The following is a 17,122-nucleotide window of genomic DNA, read 5'->3' as shown; positions in this document are numbered from 1 at the left end:
CACTACCTCCATATCTCAAAACAATTATCAAGTATCAAATTGATCATAGCATCCAATTCACTTTCTATGATAGTTTTTATTATACCCAACTTGGATGCCTACCATTCTAGGACCAACTTTATAACCATAGCAAATACCATGTTGTTCTAAAAGACTCTCAAAATAATATAAGTGAAGCATGAGAGACTATCAATTTCTACAAAATATAACCACCGCCGTGCTCTAAAAGATATAAGTGATGCACTAGAGCAAATGACAAACTACTCCGAAAGATATAAGTGAAGATCAATGGTAGTCGAATAATTGTGCAACTATGTGAAGACTCTCTAACATTTAAGGAATTTCAGATCTTGGTATTGTATTCAAACAGCAAGCAAAGCAAAATAATATGACATTGCAAGGATAGCACAACTCATGTGAAGAAGCAAAAACTTAGGCTCAACCAATACTAACCGATAGTTGTTGAAGAAGAAAGGTGGGATGCCTACCGGGGCATCCCCAAGCTTAGATGCTTGAGACTTCTTGAAATATTATCTTGGGGTGCCTTGGGCATCCCCAAGCTTGAACTTTTGTGTCTCCTTAATTCCTCTCATATCATGGTTTCTCTTTTTGTCAAAAGCTTCATCCACACCAAACTCAACAAGAACTTGTGAGATAGGTTAGTATAAACCAATGCAAAACCTTTTCATTTTCTACTGTAATGAATCGCTAAAATTATTATTCAAAATTGCATACTAAATGCCTCTGCATATTTAATACTCCTATCCTCAAATAGAATCATTAAACAAGCAAACATATGTAAACAATGCAAACATAACAGCAATCTGCCAAAACTGTACAGTCTGTAAAGAGTGCAAGAGTATCAATACTTCTCTGACTCCAAAAATTATGAGAGAAAATTCCCACTGTAGTTAATTTATCAGAGCTCAATATGCAAAAAGTTTCAACATTATACCATTCTCTGAATTTTCTAGGGAATTTTTGCAACAGCGGTAAACTTTCTGTTTTCAAACAGCAACATGTATACTAGCAAAATAAGCATGGCAAAGGCTATCCTTGACATTTTTATTGAAAATAAAGATGCAAAACATTATTATAAATAACAGCAAGCAAATACTAACAAGAGAAAATGACGCTCCAAGCAATACACATATCATGTGGCGAATAAAAATATAGCTCCAAGTAAAGTTACCGATAAACGAAGACGGAAGAGGGGATGCCATCCGGGGCATGCCCAAGCTTAGGCTCTTGGTTGTCCTTGAATATTGCCTTGGGGTGCCTTGGGCATCCCCAAGCTTAGGCTCTTTCCACTCCTTATTCTATAGCCCATTGAATCTTTACCCAAAACTTGAAAACTTCACAACACAAAACTCAACAGAAAACTCGTAAGCTCCATTAGTATAAGAAAATAAAACCACCACTTAGGTACTGTAATGAGCTCATTATAAATTCATATTGGTGTAATATCTACTGTACTCCAACTTATCTATGGTTCAGACCCTTCGATACTACTCATAGATTCATAAGCGAACAACACAAAGAAAACAGAATCTGTCAAAAACAGAACAGTCTGTAGTAATCTGTATCAAACGTATACTTCAGGGACTCCAAAAATCCTACTAAATTAGTAAGTCCTAATAACTTTGTGTACCAATCTAGAGCAAAAAGAATCAGATCCATATCACATTTCTGTGAATTAACAAAACTAATTTACTGGGTGCAAAAGTTTCTGATTTTCAGCAGGATCAACACAACTATCACCGTAAGCTATCCTAAAGGTCTTACTTGGCACTTTATTGACACAAAAGCTATAAAACATGATTACTACAGTAGTATAATCATGTGAACACACAAAAACAGTAAGGATAAATATTGGGTTGTCTCCCAACAAGCGCTTTTCTTTAATGCCTTTCTAGCTAGGCATGATGATGACAATGATGCTCACATAAAAGATAAGAATTGAAACATAACGGGAGCATCATGAAGCATATGACTAGCACATTTAAACCTAACCCACTTCCTATGCATAGGGATTTTGTGAGCAAACAACTTATGGGAATAATAATCAACTAGAATAGGAAGGCTAAACAAGCATAACTTCAAGATTTTCAACACATAGGGAGGAAACTTGATATTATTGCAATTCCTACAAGCATATGTTCCTCCCTCATAATAATTTTCAGTAGCATCATGAATGAATTCAACAATATAACCAGCACCTAAAGCATTCTTTTCATGATCTACAAGCATAGAAAATTTACTACTCTCCACATAAGCAAAATTCTTCTCATTCGGAATAGTGGAAGTATCATAAAAGACTTGAACACTAAAAATTGTTTCCACATTAAAAGAGTAATGTTCAGAAAAGGGTAATCATAATCATGACAAGTTTTATAAATATAATCATCACTACTTTTTATAGCATAAGTTTCATCACAATAATCATCATAAGTAGCAACTTCGTTCTCATCATAATAGATTGAAACCTCTTCCAAAATAGTGGAATCATCACTAAATAAAGTTGAAACTCTTCCAAACCCACTTTCATCAATGTAATCATAATAGGTAAGAGGCATGATATCATCATAACAACTTTGCATATCAAAACTTGGGATGCTAAAAATATCATCTTCATTAAACGAAGCATCCCCAAGCTTGGGATAAACATTAATTTCAGCAAATATATTCTCAAATATTTCATCCTCATCAAACATAGCTTCCCCAAGCTTGGGCCCTTTCATATCATAAGCATAATCACTCTCATCATTAAAAATATGGATAGCACCAATAGTATAGCAATTATGATCATCACAATGAGTAGTAGGAGCAACATCATTTGGGAGGGATACCTTTCTACCTTTGTTGCTCCTTCTTTTCTTTTTCTTCTTCACATTATGTGTGGGTTCAACCTTCCTCTTTGAGCTCCTTATTGACGAGATTGGTTGAATAGAAAGCTCCTCCTCGTTACATGATTCATCATAAGAAATAATAAGAGGATATTGGGAAGTCTCTTCCCTTTCATTAGTATTCTCATCATCTTCTATTTGCTTTCTTTTCTTTAGGTAATTGGCAATATAAGGATTTTCAATGCAATTCACCGCACAAAACACATAAATCTTCTCTAGATCAAAATCAAGAAATCTATAAAGATTAAATTTTGGAATACCCTCAGTTATACGTTTTATTTCTTCATACCCCAAAAGAAGACTAAGCTCTTTATGATGCCCAAGGGTAATCAAGTTATCACAATTTTTGGACACGATTCGATCATGAAACAATTTGCATTGGAGATATAAATGACCATGTTCATTACAAAGTTCACAAGGGGCACAAAAAATATTGAATCTTTTAGCACAATCATTAAGTCTTTCTTGCAACAATTTAGTTTCTACATGCTTATGCCTCTTGCAATATCTATCTTCTCTATTTGGTGTATCTATGCAAACCCAATGCTCTCCACAAAAATTGACATGCTTATAGGAGACATTTCCATCATAACTAGTGCAATCATCATTAGTACTATGGATATTCAAAGAGTTCATACTAACAACATTGCAATCATGCTCATCATACAAAGATGTAATACCAAACATTTTATAGACTTCTTCTTCTAGCACTTGAGCACAATTTTCCTTTTCATCATACTCACGAAAGATACTAAAAAGATGAAGCGTATGAGACAAACTTAACTCCATTTTTTGGTAATTTTCTTTTATAAACTAAACTAGTGATAAAACAAGAAACAAAAAGATTCGATTGCAAGATCTAAAGATATACCTTCAAGCACTCACCTCCCAGGCAACGGCGCCAGAAAAGAGCTTGATGTCTACTACACAACCTTCTTCTTGTAGACGTTGTTGGGCTTGCAAGTGCATAGGTTTGTAGGACAGTAGAAAATTTCCCTCAAGTGGATGACCTAAGGTTTATCAATCCGTGGGAGGCGTAGGATGAAGATGGTCTCTCTCAAACAACCCTGCAACCAAATAACAAAGAGTCTCTTGTGTCCCCAACACACCCAATACAATGGTAAATTGTATAGGTGCACTAGTTCGACGAAGAGATGGTGATACAAGTGCAATATGGATGGTAGAAATAGGTATTTGTAATCTGAAATTATAAAAACAGCAAGGTAACTAATGATAAAAGTGAGCACAAACGGTATTGCAATGATAGGAAACAAGGCATAGGGTTCATACTTTCACTAGTGCAAGTTCTCTCAATAATAATAACATAGATAGATCATATAACAATCCCTCAACATGCAACAAAGAGTCACTCCAAAGCCACTAATAGCAGAGAACAAACGAAGAGATTATGGTAGGGTACGAAACCACCTCAAAGTTATTCTTTCGGGTCAATCTATTCAAGAGTTCGTACTAGAATAACACCTTAAGACACAAATCAACCAAAACCCTAATTTCACCTAGATACTCCATTGTCACCTCAAGTATCCGTGGGCATGATTATATGATATGCATCACACAATCTCAAATTCATCTATTCAACCAACACAAAGTACTTCAAAGAGTGCCCCAAAGTTTCTACCGGAGAGTCAAGACGAAAACGTGTGCCAACCCCTATGCATAGGTTCATGGGTGGAACCCGCAAGTTGGTCACCAAAACATACATCAAGTGGCACGTGAAATCCCATTGTCACCACAGATAAGCACGGCAAGACATACATCAAGTGTTCTCAAATCCTTAAAGACTCAATCCAATAAGATAACTTCAAGAGGAAAACTCAATTCATCACAAGAGAGTAGAGGGGGAGAAACATCATAAGATCCAACTATAATAGCAAAGCTCGCGATACATCAAGATCGTGCCAAAGAGAGAACACTAGAGAGAGAGAGAGAGAGATCAAACACATAGCTACTGGTACATACCCTCAGCCCCGAGGGTGAACTACTCCCTCCTCATCATGGAGAGCGTCGGGATGATGAATATGGCCACCGGTGATGGGTTCCCCCTCCGGCAGGGTGCCGGAACGGGCTCCCGAGAGGTTTTTGGTGGCTACAGTTGCGGTGGCGGAACTCCCGATCTATCTTCTTCATTGATGTTTTTAGCGTACGTAAGCTTATATAGGCAAAAGAAGTCGATCAGGGGAGCCTCAAGGGGCCCACGAGAGGGTAGGGCACGCCCGGGGGGTGGGCACGCCCCCCTATCTTGTGGCCTCCTTGATGATCCCCTGGCTTACACTCCAACTTCCTGGGATTGGTTCTGTTCCAAAAATAACTTTGCCGAAGGTTTCATTCCGTTTGGACTCCGTTTGATATTCCTTTTCTTCGAAATACTGAAACAGATAATAAAACAGCAATATGGGTTGGGCCTCCGGTTAATAGGTTAGTCCAAAAAATGATAAATATGTGTAAAATAAAGCCCATAAACATCCAAAAGGGGTAATATAATAGCATGGAACAATCAAAAATTATAGATACGTTGGAGATGTATCACCTCCCGGTGCTGGGTGGTCCATGGTGGGCCGTGCCCGCCTGTCCAACTCGTGGCGCACATCACGTCGGTGCTCGATGGTGGTTCGAGCATCTTCATGAGCTCGCTCCCGAAGAACTTGACATTGGTCGCGGTGGGTTCGCGGGTCGGACGATGCTATGGAGATATCATCATGAGCGTCGTCGCAACGGATCGACACCCGCGGTGGCTGGTGTGGAGGAGGGAGTGCACCGTGGCCGCATCGCCTCTGGCCTGTCCATCGCTGGCATGCGGTGGCTAGACGGAGCGACGGCCTACGGGCCCCGCCGGTCGCAACTCATCTTTGTTGGCGATGCCGATGAGGCTCCGGATGGTGGCCCTCCATTCATCGAGCTTCTCTGCAGCGAGAGGAAAGTCGAGGAGCAGTTGCGCGCGTGCTAGGGCTTCTGCTGGTGTGGGTGGCGGTGAAAGCTGCGTGGACCGTTATGCGCTTCGACTTGTAACTACGTTAGAAGGAGCTCCATCACGGCCCTGCGACCGTCCGCCACCTCCGCCAACGCCTCGGCGCGCATGCTGGCCCTCCTCGTCACGTGACGGGTGCACGGGACTCTTCCCAAGGCGGTGCTACGTCTTGAGCTTGCGTTGGTTTTCCTCGAAGAGGAGAGGGTGATACAACAAGTGTAGCATAAGTATTTCCCTTAGTTTTCAGAACCAAGGTATCAATCCAGTAGGAGGCTCCTCAAAAGTCCCACGCACCTACACAAACAAATTGAGAACTCGCAACCAACGCAATAAAGGGGTTGTCAATCCCTTCACGGCCACTTGCGAAAGTGAGATCTAATAAAGATAGTATGATAAGATAAATATATTTTTGGTATTTTATAATATAGATGCAAAAAGTAAAGATGCAAATAAAGTAGATTGAAAGCAAATATGATAAGAGATAGACCCGGGGGCCATAGGTTTCACTAGAGGCTTCTCTCAAGATAGCATAAGTATTACGGTGGGTGAACAAATTACTGTCGAGCAATTGATAGAAAAGCGCATAGTTATGAGATTATCTAGGCATGATCATGTATATAGGCATCACGTCCATAACAAGTAGACCGACTCCTGCCTGCATCTACTACTATTACTCCACACATCGACCGACTCCTGCCTGCATCTAGAGTATTAAGTTCATAAGAACAGAGTAACGCATTAAGCAAGATGACATGATGTAGAGGGATAAACTCATGCAATATGATATAAACCCCATCTTGTTATCCTCGATGGCAACAATACAATACGTGCCTTGCAACCCTTTATGTCACTGGGTAAGGACACCGCAAGATTGAACCCAAAGCTAAGCACTTCTCCCATGGCAAGAAAGACCAATCTAGTAGGCCAAACCAAACTGATAATTCGAAGAGACTTGCAAAGATAACTCAATCATACATAAAAGAATTCAGAGAAGATTCAAATATTATTCATAGATAAACTTGATCATAAACCCACAATTCATTGGATCTCGACAAACACACCGCAAAAAGAGTTTACATCGAATAGATCTCCACAAGAGAGGGGGAGAACATTGTATTGAGATCCAAAAAGAGAGAAGAAGCCATCTAGCTAATAACTATGGACCCGTAGGTCTGTGGTAAACTACTCACAACTCATCAGAGGGGCAAGGATGTTGATGTAGAAGCCCTCCTTGGTCGATTCCCCCTCCGGCAGAGTGTCGGCGAAGGCTCCAAGATGAGATCTCGCAGATACAGAAGGTTACGGCGGTGGAAATTGTGTTTCGTGGTGCTCCTGGATGTGTTCGGGGTACATAGGTATATATAGGAGGAAGAAGTACATCGGTGGCCACCTGAGGGGCCCACAAGACAGGGGAGGCGTGCCCTACACGGGGGGCGCGGCCTCCTGTCTCGTGGCTTCCTCGGAAGCTTCTTGACTTGCACTCCAAGTCCTCTAGATCACGTTCGTTCCAAAAATCACGCTCCTGAAGGTTTCATTCCGTTTGGACTCCGTTTGATATTCCTTTTCTTCGAAATACTGAAATAGGCAAAAAACAGCAATATGGGCTGGGCCTCCGGTTAGTAGGTTAGTCCCAAAAATGATATAAATGTGTAAAATAAAGCCCATAAACATCCAAAAGAGGTAATATAATAGCATGGAACAATCAAAAATTATAGATACGTCGGAGACATATCAAGCATCCCCAAGCTTAATTCCTGCTCGTCCTCGAGTAGGTAAATGATAAAAAGAGAATTTTTGATGTGGAATGCTACCTAGCATAATTCATAATGTAATTTTCTTTATTGTGGCATGAATGTTCAGATCCAAATGATTCAAAATAAAAGTTCATATTGATAAAAGAAATAGTAACACTTCAAGCATACTAATCAAAGTAATCATGTCTTCTCAAAATAGCATGGCAAAAGAAAGTTCATCCCTACAAAATCATATAGTTAGGCTATGCTTCATTTTCGTCACACAAAGATGTTCCCAACTTCTATACCCTCGATGACAAGCCAAGCAATTGTCTCATACTTAAATAATCTCAAACTTTTTCAACCTTCACGCAATACATGAGCGTGAGCCATGGATATAGCACTATGGGTGGAATAGAATATGATGATGGGGATTGTGTGGAGAAGACAAAAAAGGAGAAAGTCTCACATTGACGAGGATAATCAACGGGCTATGGAGATGCCCATCAATTGATGTCAACATGAGGAGTAGGGATTGCCATGCAACGGATGCACTAGAGCTATAAATGAATGCTCAACAAAAGAAAATTAGTGGGTGTGCATCCAACTTGCTTGCTCACGAAGACCTAGGGCATTTGAGGAAGCCCATCGTAGGAATATACAAGCCAAGATCTATAATGAAAAATTCCCATAGTATGAAAAAGACAACTTATGAGACTCACTATATGAAAAACATGGTGCTACTTTGAAGCACAATATATGAGACTCACTACATGAAGAACAAGGTGCTACTTTGAAGCACAAGTGTGGAAAAAGAGATAGTAACATTGCCCTTTTATTTATTTATTTTATTTTATTTCTTTTTCTTTCTTTTCTTTTTTTCTTTTTCTTCTTTTTTTGGGCCTTTCTTCTTCTTTTTTTCTTTTTTTTCTTTGGGCAATGTTCTAATAATGATGGTCATCACACTTCTATTGATTACAACATAAGGATTACAACTCGAAACTAGAAGAAGATATGACTCTATATGAATGCCTCCGGCAGTGTACCGGGATGGTGCAATGAATCAAGAGTGACATGTATGAAAAATAATGCTTGGTGGCTTTGCCACAAATACGATGTCAACTACATGATCATGCAATGGCAATATGACAAAAGTAAAGTATGTCATGATGATGATGAACGGAACGGTGGAAAGTTGCATGGCAATATATCTCGGAATGGCTATGGAAATGCCATAATAGGTAGGTATGGTGGCTGTTTTGAGGAATATATAAGGAGGTTTATGTGTGATAGAGCGTATCATATCACGGGGTTTGAATGCACCGGCGAGGTTTGCACCAACTCTCAAGGTGAGAAAGGGCAATGCACGGTACCGAAGAGGCTAGCAAAGGTGGAAAGGTAAAAGTGCGTATAATCCATGGACTCAACATTAGTCAAAAGAACTCATATACTTAATGCAAAAATTTAGAAGTCATCAAAAACCAAGTACTACGCGCATGCTCCTAGGGGGATAGATTGTTAGGAAAAGACCATCGCTCGTCCCCGACCGCCACTCATAAGGATGCACAAGCCAGGTACTCTGCATGTTTCAAATTTGGTACACAACTTTAACCATATGTGCATGCTACGGGACTTGCTAACTTCAACACAAGCATTCTTTAAATTCATAATCACCCAACTAGCATGAATTTAATATCACTACCTCCATATCTCAAAACAATTATCAAGTATCAAATTGATCATAGCATCCAATTCACTTCCTATAATAGTTTTTATTATACCCAACTTGGATGCCTGCCATTCTAAGACCAACTTTATGATAATAGCAAATACCATGCTGTTCTAAAAGACTCTCAAAAAGATATAAGTGAAGCATGAGAGACTAGCAATTTCTTCAAAATTAAGACACCACCGTGCTCCAAAAAAATATAAGTGAAGCACTAGAGCAAAAACTATCAAGCTCAAAAGATATAAGTGAAGCACATAGAGTATTCTAGCAAATTCTAATCAAATAGGCTTCTCCCAAAAGGTGTGTACAGAAAGGATGATTGTGGTAAACTAAAAAGCAAAGACTAATATAATACATGACTCTCCAAGCAAAACACATATCATGTGGCGAATAAAAATATAGCTTCAAGTAAAGTTATCAATGAACGAAGACGAAAGAGGGGATGCCTTCCCGGGGCATCCCCAAGCTTAGGCTTTTGGCTATTCTTGAATATCTTGGGGTGCCTTGGGCATCCCCAAGCTTAGGCTCTTGCCACCCTTTATTCCAAAGTCCATAAAGGCTTTACCCAAAACTTGAAAACTTCACAACACAAAACTCAACAGGAAATCTTATAAGCTCCGTTAGTGAAAGAAAACAAAACCACCACATAAGGTACTGCAATGAACTCATTCTTTATTTATTTTGGTGTTAAACCTACTGTATTCCAACTTCCTTATGGTTTATAAACTAATTTACTAGCCATAGATGCATTGAAATAAGCAAACAACACACGAAAAACAGAATCTGTCAAAAACAGAACAGTCTGTAGCAATCTGTAACTAACGCAAACTTCTGGAACTCTAAAAATCCTACCAAAATAGGAAGTCCTGGACAATTTGTTTATTGAAAGCAGCAAAAAGAATCAAGGCAAAAGCACGTTCCTGTGATTTAACAAAATTATATTCGTGCGTGCAAAGTTTCTGTTTTTCAGCAGAATCAAATCAACTATCATCGTAGGTTATCCTATAGGTTCTACTTGGCACAAACACTAATTAAAAGATAAAAACACATCTAAACAGAAGGTAGATGCAAGATTTATTACTAAACAGGAGCAAAAACAAAAAACATAAAGAAAATTGGGTTGCCTCCCAACTAGCGCTATCGTTTAACGCCCCTAGCTAGGCATAAAAGCAAAGATAGATCTAACGAGTGCCATCTTTGGCACTAAATTCATAAGTAGCACGCATGATAGATTCATAAGGTAATTTTACTTTCTTTCTTGGAAAGTGCTCCATGCCTTTCTTTAATGGAAATTGGAATCTAATATTCCCTTCCTTCATATCAATAATCGCACCAATCGTTCTAAGGAAAGGTCTACCAAGAATAATAGGGCAAGAAAGATTGCAATCTATATCAAGAACGATAAAATCTACGGGCACCAAATTTCTATTTGCAACAATAAGAACATCATTGATCCTTCCCATAGGCTTTTTAATGGTGGAATCCGCAAGGTGCAAATTTAAAGAGCAATCATCAAGATCATGGAAACCTAGAATATCACATAAAGTTTTCGGAATCGTGGAAACACTAGCACCCAAATCACACAAAGCAAAACACTCATAATCTTTAATTCTAATCTTTATAGTAGGTTCCCACTCATCATTAAGTTTTCTAGGTATAGAAACTTCCAAATTAAGTTTTTCATCATAAGATTGCATCAAGGCATCAACAATATGTTTGGTAAAAGCTTTATTTTGACTATAAGCATGAGGAGAATTAACAACGGATTGCAACAAGGAAATACAACCTTTTAAAGAACAATTATCATAATCAAATTCCTTGAAATCCGAGATAGAAGGTTCAATATTATTAGAAGTTGAGGATTCTCCAATCTCACTTTTACCAAATTTAGCATTAAGATCTAAAGACTCCGAATTCTTGGGACGCCTTCTAGGCAAAGTTGATTCATCATCAGTCCCATAATCATCAAAATTCATATTGCAAAACATAGATCTAATCGGAGACGCATCAATAACTTTAAGATCCTCATCATTATTTTCATGGAAACTAGAAGAACACGCTTTTATAAAGCTTTCTTTTTAGCACGCAATCTAGCGGTTCTTTCCTTGCACTCATCAATGGAAATTCTCATTACTTTGAGAGACTCATTGATATCATGCTTAGGAGAAGAAGATCCAAGTTTAAGAGAATTAACATCAAGCGAAAGTCTATCAACGTTCCTAGCCAAATCATCAACTTTGAGCAATTTTTCTTCAAGCAAAGCATTAAAATTCTTTTGAGAAATCATAAATTCTTTCACACTATTCTCAAAATCAGAGGGCATCTTATTAAAATTACCATAAGAATTATTGTAGGAATTTCCATAATTATTAGAGGAATTACTAGGGAACGGTCTAGCATTAAAGTTTCCTCTATAAGCATTGTTTCCAAAACTATTCCTACCAACAAAATTCACATCCATAGATTCATTATTATTCTCAATCAAGGAAGACAAAGGCATATCATTGGGATCAAGAGGAGTATTTTTAGTAGCAAACATCTTCATAAGTTCATCCATCTTTCCACTCAAAACATTGATTTCTTCTATAGCATGCACTTTTTTACTAGAAGATCTTTCGGTGTGCCATTGAGAATAATTAGCCATAATATTATCAAGAAGTTTTGTAGCATCTCCTAACGTGATTTCCATAAACGTGCCTCCCGCGGCCGAATCTAAGAGATTTCTAGAAGCAAAGTTCAAACCGGCATAAAATTTTGTATGATCATCCATAAATTCAAACCATGAGTAGGGCAATTGCGAAGCATCAATTTCATTCTTTCCCAAGATTGGGCAACATGCTCATGATCAAGTTGTTTAAAATTCATAATATCGTTCCTAAGAGTGATGATCTTAGCGGGAGGAAAATACTTAGAGATAAAAGCATCTTTGCACTTGTTCCAAGAATCAATACTATTTTTAGGCAAAGACGAAAACCAAACTTTAGCACGATCTCTAAGTGAAAACGGAAATAACTTCAATTTGACAATATTGTTATCCGTATCTTTCTTCTTTTGCATATCACACAAATCAACAAAATTGTTTAGATGAGTAGCGGCATCTTCACTAGGAAGGCCGGCGAATTGATCTTTCATAACAAGATTCAGCAAAGCGGTATTGATTTCACAAGACTCAACATCATTAAGAGGAGCAATCGGAGTACTAAGGAAATCATTATTATTGGTATTCGAGAAATCACACAATTTGGTATTATCTTGCGCCATGGCAACAAGTAATCCAACACACAAGCAAACAGAAAAACGGCAAGCGAAAAAGAGAGGAGGAGATTGGGAAAGAGAGGGCGAATAAAACGGCAAGGGTGAAGTGGGGGAGAGGAAAACGAGAGGCAAATGGCAAATAATGTAAATGCGAGGGAGATGGGTTTGTGATGGGTACTTGGTATGTCTTGACTTGAGCGAAGACCTCCCCGGCAACGGCGCCAGAAATCCTTCTTGCTACGTCTTGAGCTTGCGTTGGTTTTCCTCGAAGAGGAGAGGGTGATGCAGCAAGTGTAGCGTAAGTATTTCCCTCAGTTTTGAGAACCAAGGTATCAATCCAGTAGGAGGCTCCTCAAAAGTCCCACGCACCTACACAAACAAACTGAGAACTCGCAACCAACGCAATAAAGGGGTTGTCAATCCCTTCACGGCCACTTGCGAAAGTGAGATCTAATAAAGATAGTATGATAAGATAAATATATTTTTGGTATTTTATAATATAGATGCAAAAAGTAAAGATGCAAATAAAAGTAGATTGAAAGCAAATATGATAAGAGATAGACCCGGGGGCCATAGGTTTCACTAGAGGCTTCTCTCAAGATAGCATAAGTATTACGGTGGGTGAACAAATTACTGTCGAGCAATTGATAGAAAAGCGCATAGTTATGAGATTATCTAGGCATGATCATGTATATAGGCATCACGTCCATAACAAGTAGACCGACTCCTGCCTGCATCTACTACTATTACTCCACACATCGACCGACTCCTGCCTGCATCTAGAGTATTAAGTTCATAAGAACAGAGTAACACATTAAGCAAGATGACATGATGTAGAGGGATAAACTCATGCAATATGATATAAACCCCATCTTGTTATCCTCGATGGCAACAATACAATACGTGCCTTGCAACCCTTTCTGTCACTGGGTAAGGACACCGCAAGATTGAACCCAAAGCTAAGCACTTCTCCCATGGCAAGAAAGACCAATCTAGTAGGCCAAACCAAACTGATAATTCGAAGAGACTTGCAAAGATAACTCAATCATACATAAAAGAATTCAGAGAAGATTCAAATATTATTCATAGATAAACTTGACCATAAACCCACAATTCATCGGATCTCGACAAACACACCGCAAAAAGAGTTTACATCGAATAGATCTCCACAAGAGAGGGGGAGAACATTGTATTGAGATCCAAAAAGAGAGAATAAGCCATCTAGCTAATAACTATGGACCCGTAGGTCTGTGGTAAACTACTCACAACTCATCGGAGGGGCAAGGATGTTGATGTAGAAGCCCTCCATGGTCGATTCCCCCTCCGGCAGAGTGCCGGTGAAGGCTCTAAGATGAGATCTCGCGGATACAGAAGGTTACAGCAGTCGAAATTGTGTTTTGTGGTGCTCCTGGATGTTTTCGGGGTACATAGGTATATATAGGAGGAAGAAGTATGTCGGTGGCCGCCCGAGGGGCCCACGAGACAGGGGGCGCGCCCTACGGGGGGGGCCTCCTATCTCGTGGCTTCCTCGGAAGCTTCTTGACTTGCACTCCAAGTCCTCTGGATCACGTTCGTTCCAAAAATCACGCTCCCGAAGGTTTCATTCCGTTTGGACTCCGTTTGATATTCCTTGTCTTCGAAATACTGAAATAGGCAAAAAAACAGCAATATGGGCTGGGCCTCCGGTTAGTAGGTTAGTCCCAAAAATGATATAAATGTGTAAAATAAAGCCCATAAACATCCAAAATAGGTAATATAATAGCATGGAACAATCAAAAATTATAGATACATTGGAGACGTATCAGGCGGCGCCCAGGGTCACCAGTGGGACGGCGCTGCTCATCGCGCACGACCTGAGAAGAGCGCGTCGTGGGCGCCGGTGTTGATGTCTTGGAGGTCGCCGCACTGCCGTCTGGCGGCACGATGACGCCCCTGGAGGGCCCCGCGCTGCCTACAGGGGGCCCAACTCCGTCTCTGGAGTTCGCGACGTGTGGCTCGTCGTCTAGCGCACAAACGACGCTGCTCACTAGGCCCAGACTGCCAGGGTGATGTGGATGTTCGCGGGCTGCGCCACGGGTTCTCTTCACGACTGGCCCGCTACTGGTCCGCACCGGTGCAGGCAGTCCGGTCCCGGACGAACCGATCGCCGTGGTCGTCTTCTTCTTGGGAGCCGTGGCGATGAAGAGTTGTGCCACTGGCTGCCAAACCAGATGCTCACTACTGCGCCCCCTACCTGGCGCGCCAAAGATGTCGGTGGAAAATGACACCTATGGGATCACGAGAATCCCTACTACGGTTACGGGGCGCTGGGTCATAAGGGGAGTAGGATCAGCAGTCAGTACGAGCACACGGGTCGTTTACCCAGGTTCGGGCCGCAGAGATGCGTAATACCCTAGTCCTGCTTGCATGTGTGTATTAGTGTTCTTGAGGTTCCTGAACTAGCTACAATGGGCGTAACTTGTCCAAAAGTCCGAATCCTTCTCCTGGATGCCTCGGGCCTCCTTTTATAGGCAAGGGGGGCGCCACAGTGGCACACAGGAGGGGGCATTGGGGTACTGTGGTTAAGCCTATCGCTAGCTATTACGGGACAAGACGCATTTAATGCGCCTCTAATGTGTTCCCTTCACTTTACCGCCGCTTCGCCCTGTCTCGACACACGCCTGGGCCAGCGAGGCGGCCAGCGCCATGTAGGCTGGCTGGCTGCTGAGGTGGCGCGGTGGTAGGGCCTTCATGAAGATTTGCATGCCACCACGTAGGCATGCGCTGAGTTGGCTGAGAAGCCTTGTGCCGATACGCAGGTGCCTGCCCAGCTGGTGGGCTGGCAGCTGCATGGGAGCGTTGGCAAAGGCTTGGCGGGTGCGGGCCTGGCTGTGGCCTCGTGGACGTCCCCGGCAAGGGCCTTGCCGGGGGCCCTCGGCAAGGGTCTTGCCGCGGTGTTGCGGTCGTCCATGGCAAGGGTCTTGCCAGGGGTCTTGTGGGTTTCCTCAACAAGGATCTTGCCGAGGTTCGTCATCTTCTGCCCTTCGGATTTGAGGTGTTCCTTGTCTTCACAAAGATCTGCATGCCACCATGGAGGCGCCTCCCGAGCCTATGTTCCAACGTGGTTGGTGACGCTGGAGAAATGGGGCCCAAGGGTGGCGCGTCCTGCTGGCGTCAGGTAGGCCGCCCTGGCAAGGACCTTGCCGGGGCCGTGGGGGCTGCCCTGGCAAGGACCCTGCCGGGGGAAACCACTTTGCCTTCCTGCTCTTTATGCTTCTGTCTTGGCGTTGCTTTGGCTATCCCATGGCTTTGATTTCCTATCTCTGCCCTGCTTAAGTATGGCCGTCCGCGCGGCTCTGACTGCCCGTGCACGAATAAGGGGTACAAAAGAGCGCCCCTATTTTGGTACACCGACATGGGACTTTTTTTACGAAACTCTTTTGAAGCGGACAATATTGAGGAAAAATACATTGTTAGGAAAACAAATAATTAGTGAACATTATTCAATGCACATTGCGTAAAGAACATTATTTTCACAGAATATTTTCCGATGAACAATCTAAACGGAACAATTTTCTGCATTAGTTATTTAGTGAACAATAATCCTTATTGAGGTAACATCATGGATGGAACATTATTGAGGAAACATTATCAACATTATTATGGGAAACAAAAAATAGTGAACATTATTCAATGAAGATTTCCTAGAAATCATTATTTAGGAAAACATTACTTACGGAACAGTTTTCGATGAACAAATTTAATGGAACAACTTTTATGCATCATTTATTTAGGGGGCAAAAATCCTTATTAAGGGAACATTTGGAACATTGTTGAGGGAAACAATAAACATAGTGAACAAAAATTCTTTGACCATTATTCAATGAACATTGGCTAAAGAACATTATTTTCACGGAACATTTTCCGATGAACAATCTTAACGGAACAATCTTTCTGCATTAGTTATTTAGTGAACAATAATCCTTATTGAACATCATTCATGGAACATTATTGAGGAAACATTGTCAACATTGTTATGGGAAACAAAAATTAGTGAACATTATTCAATGAACATTTCCTAGAAATAATTATTTAGGAAACATTACTTATGGAACAGTTTTTGATGAACAATTTTAACCGAACAATTTTTATGCATCAGTTATTTACGGTACAAAAATTGTTACTAAGGGAACATTATTGATGGAATATTGATGAAGTATACAATAAACATAGTGAACAAAAATTCAATGAAGGGAAACAAAAAGGTAAGAACATTTATTTTACAACAAATTTAACGGGACTTTTTCTCAAAACTATTTTGAATTTGACAATATTGAGGGAACACTATCAATGCAATATTAATTGCGGTAAACAAAATATATTGTAACTAAGGCCAAAATTGATGGAGAGGTAAGAATAATCCTTATTGATGGGATATTTTTTAGGGAAACAAAATAATTAGTGAACAAAAATTTAGCAAACATTTCTTACGAAACATTATTAAGGGAACGTTATTAGCATTATTAGGGAACAT

Source organism: Triticum aestivum, chromosome 3B (assembly GCF_018294505.1).
Source record: "Triticum aestivum cultivar Chinese Spring chromosome 3B, IWGSC CS RefSeq v2.1, whole genome shotgun sequence".
Classification (NCBI taxonomy): Eukaryota; Viridiplantae; Streptophyta; class Magnoliopsida; order Poales; family Poaceae; genus Triticum; species Triticum aestivum.
This window is presented reverse-complemented; position numbering follows the sequence as displayed.